Source organism: Notothenia coriiceps, unplaced genomic scaffold, assembly GCF_000735185.1.
Source record: "Notothenia coriiceps isolate Sejong01 unplaced genomic scaffold, NC01 NC01_scaffold00021793, whole genome shotgun sequence".
NCBI lineage: Eukaryota > Metazoa > Chordata > Actinopteri > Perciformes > Nototheniidae > Notothenia > Notothenia coriiceps.
This window is the reverse complement of record NW_011354494.1, coordinates 2,735-6,361: the sequence shown is the minus strand read 5'-3', so window position 1 is coordinate 6,361 and position 3,627 is coordinate 2,735. Positions and strand designations below refer to the sequence as shown.

General features: G+C 38.6%; 1 long non-coding RNA gene across 1 annotated transcript; it reads right to left on the bottom strand.

Annotated features, from left to right (window-relative positions):
• Nucleotides 1-2,697: 2,697 nt before the first annotated feature.
• On the bottom strand, nt 2,698-3,201 carry LOC104953476 (uncharacterized). Its single transcript, XR_799227.1, has 3 exons — nt 3,061-3,201; nt 2,885-2,936; nt 2,698-2,755 (listed from the first exon to the last, which is right to left on the bottom strand). It is a non-coding gene; the product is annotated as an uncharacterized lncRNA (long non-coding RNA).
• Between the last annotated feature and the right edge of the window lie 426 nt (nt 3,202-3,627).

Below are 3,627 nucleotides of genomic sequence, written 5' to 3'. Positions count from 1 at the left end.
TGCAACGAAGCAATTCATGCCGTTTTATTGCTTTTAACGTTGAAATGACAAGTGCAACAGGTGAAGATGAAGTTGTTGCGGAATTGTTGTGAGTACTAGAGGTGGGCGGATCGATCCCAAAATATCGATACTTCCGATATTACGTTACGTTTCAAAATATCGATACTAGAACCAATAGGATCGATACTTTTATACTTCACCCCCCGTCTCCTCTACTCTATAAAATACTCTAAAACTATGTGCAGACGAACACAAGTATCTGCTCTTTTCTTCTCTCTCCACTGCTGTCCTCTCCTGGAGGCTCGCGCACGATCAGCGCGCTCCCTGCCTGAATGCCGATTATCAAGCTGATTGACAGCAACCAGCAGGGCAGGACAGCAGCAGCCAGCGACTCGCGAGTGCAACACACACACACGCATGATGGCTGAGAGAAAGAGGAGCGTTGTGTGGAGCAATTTCACAACTGGCAATTCAAACTTAGCGAACTGTGATGTGTGCAAGAAGACAGTTCGCTACTCTGGCCACTTTGTATTGTTATTTTTCATGCTGGGGGGGCGGCGGCGGGGGGTGTGTGTGTCTACAGAAGGTCCAGTTGTGATAGACACGGTTTGCCACTGCCGGTTTGAGACCCCTCTGATTGGCCACTGTAAATGCCACTCCTCATCTCTCTCAACGGCGCTCTTATTATTGTTTTGAGACTGGCATGGCGGACAGAGCGAAGTGATCGAAGGTCTGGGTGCACTTTAAAAAAATGTAGTGGCGATAGTGCAATCTATGTACTAAATTAGTTGCTTGTAAAGGGGCTAACACAAGCAACTTAATGAAGCATTTGCAAACGAGACACTCATTGAATCTAAAACGGTGCAGCGTATTTGACAGCCCAAACAATGTGGCAGCAAGCGATACTGCTAGTGCCAACAGTGCTAGCGGGCTTCAGCCGCGCCGTGTGTAAAGGTGACCTGAGCGAAGGCTCGCAGGCAGGTTAGCTGCTGCGCACGGGAAATATGTTTTATTTACCTGAGTGCAGTCTTGCAGGCACATCGCCTTGTCTTTTTTTGGTTTATTAACACTGACAGTGTATTAATTTGAGCTCCTACACCTATAATAATGTGGCTTTCCATTGAATGCTTTATAAACTAAACAGTTAAACTTACAGATGTCATTGTGAATTGGAAAACTGCATTTAAATGTTGTTAAAGGTCAACGTTTCAATGTATGGTTCAGCAATTGTTGGTCGTTTACTAGGAATTGACATATTTTAAGCTCAAATACGTTGTTCTATGTTCAAACCTTCAGACACATTTTGACGTGTTTCAGTTCAGCACATCATTTATTTTGTGATGATTTACAAGTACAGTCCAGAATAATATACGTACTTTATCTTTTTGCCATCTTAGCCTTTTTACCAATTTCTTCATATCACAGTTTTGCATGATGTCACTGTAGGACAATGTTTTAAGGATCTCTTGTCAGGCCAGGTTGTCATTTTGAAATGTCTGGATGAAGATGTAACTGATTTACAAATGTTAAAAAAATGTAAAAACAAATGCCTCTTTTCATCCTCTGTCTGAGGGAAAAACCCCAAAAGCATGATAGGGCGAGCCAGGCCCCTTTAAGTTATTTTATTTATATTTGTCTGCTTCTTAGAAGTTAATGTTTAATCTTCACATCTTGTATTCATGTCTATAATTTTGAGCACCAAATTATTGAAAAGTATCGATAAGATTATCGAAAAATACCGATACCGATAAGCAGTACCGGTACCGGTATCGATAAAATCCTAACGATACCCATCCCTACTCAAGACGAGTTACGTGCTGGAGCTATTTATTGATGAACAACTGCTGCGGGCAGTGACTTTTTACCTGATGTCAATAAGCTTTACATTTTTTATATGTATGGTTTGTGGGTTAAACAGAGTTTTATATGGCATATTTTAAAAGCCATGCAAACCATATCCCAAGTTTCCAGTCTTTATGCTAAGCTAGGCTAATCAGACTCCAGCTCCATATCCATAGGAAGGTTGTATAACCTGGCACAGATTTTACAAATGGAGAATACATCTACTTGTGATGAGCTGTTGCATAATGTCTTCTGTAGCTCTGGAGGGAGTATTCCAACGTCTTAGAAAATAACCTTACAAGTATCATCGCTGCGGGGAGTAACATTTTAATAACGCTCACTAAAGTGAACTTATAACTCAGACATGAGTTGCTACCAAAATCATCATTTAACTTTCTTTAAATAATAAAAAATAGATATTGTGATTCTTTTTTTAACAATTCCTCTCCTTCTGAAATGTAAACAACTGTTTTACATCTTGAATCCAAGCAAACAAATAAACATCTTAATAGAACAATAATATAAATGTTTAGGATTCTTTAGGTTAACAATTCAAGTCAATAATCAAATGTAAACTGACAGTATTTCAAAAATAATTCACAGAAGTTTTGACAATCCATACCGTTTCACAATATATATATTGCCGCAATAGTAACTACAGTGTACCAATATTTCCACACCCCTAACTTTTACAATAAATAATTAATCTTTAGAAAGGTTTAAAACATAATTCTGAATTTAAATCACACCTGTAAAATATCCAGTGGCTGTTTCATTAATTTTGATAAATGTACCCCTGCATTAAAAAAAACATTTTCTAATCCACATTGCAATAGGAAGTTAAATGATTCTTACCTACTTGATCTTTAAAAATCTTGGAAATAACCACAGGGACGTTGTGCTCTGCACCCCCCTGAAAAGCACGAAAGAAAGAAGAGTTGTTGCGTTTCAGAGGTGAGATTTGCTGCAAAAAATGCTTTCTACAACCAAAAGCCCTTTTTCATTTCCAGTTTAATCTCTCCATAATGGAACTTTTGCTTACTTTGATGCTTAAGCCCAGACCGCCAGCCGCCTGTCTTCGCAGTAAAACAGTTCTGTGCTTTAGAAAGTGGGAGTTTCTTATTGGCAATAGGATATTGTGAACATTTATTGAAACAGTATTCTGGAGTTATGCGGCATGAATTACAATGCATTACTTGAGCCCTGGGGCGCACTTACATTTACTTGGGATTCACTTCCATTTGTGCAAACCACATCCAGCTTCTGTATGGTTAACGCCTCTTTGGTCAATTTCAGGCAGACATCATAGGTATTGTTGGTCTCCTCATTGTACAGCAAAGCAATTCCAGATTTTGTCTGTTGGAATTGAGAAGAGCATTAACATTCTGCCAAGCGGAGCAATTATGTACACAATGAACATTAATACATAATCCTCTTTTCCGAACGTGTCATTTGTGTACCCTCATTCTAATGGTCGAGATTTGGGTTAATTGGTATTGCTCGACATTGTGAAAGCTTGAACCTTGGTGTAATAGAAAATATGAATTTCATGCTTTGACTTTTATATCTGTAACTAATCAAAAAGGATCTGCAAAAGTTTAGGATACTACATTTGACACTTTAAGGAAGGATACGACAAAAGCAAATAAAAGATCCTTTGCACTAGGAATATTTCTGTGTACCTGTGACCATAACACAATGTAGTTTAAATGTCACCCTCAAATTTCATGCATTATTGTCATTGCTTTATCACCATCTGCAAACCTCTAAAAAATACAGCAACCA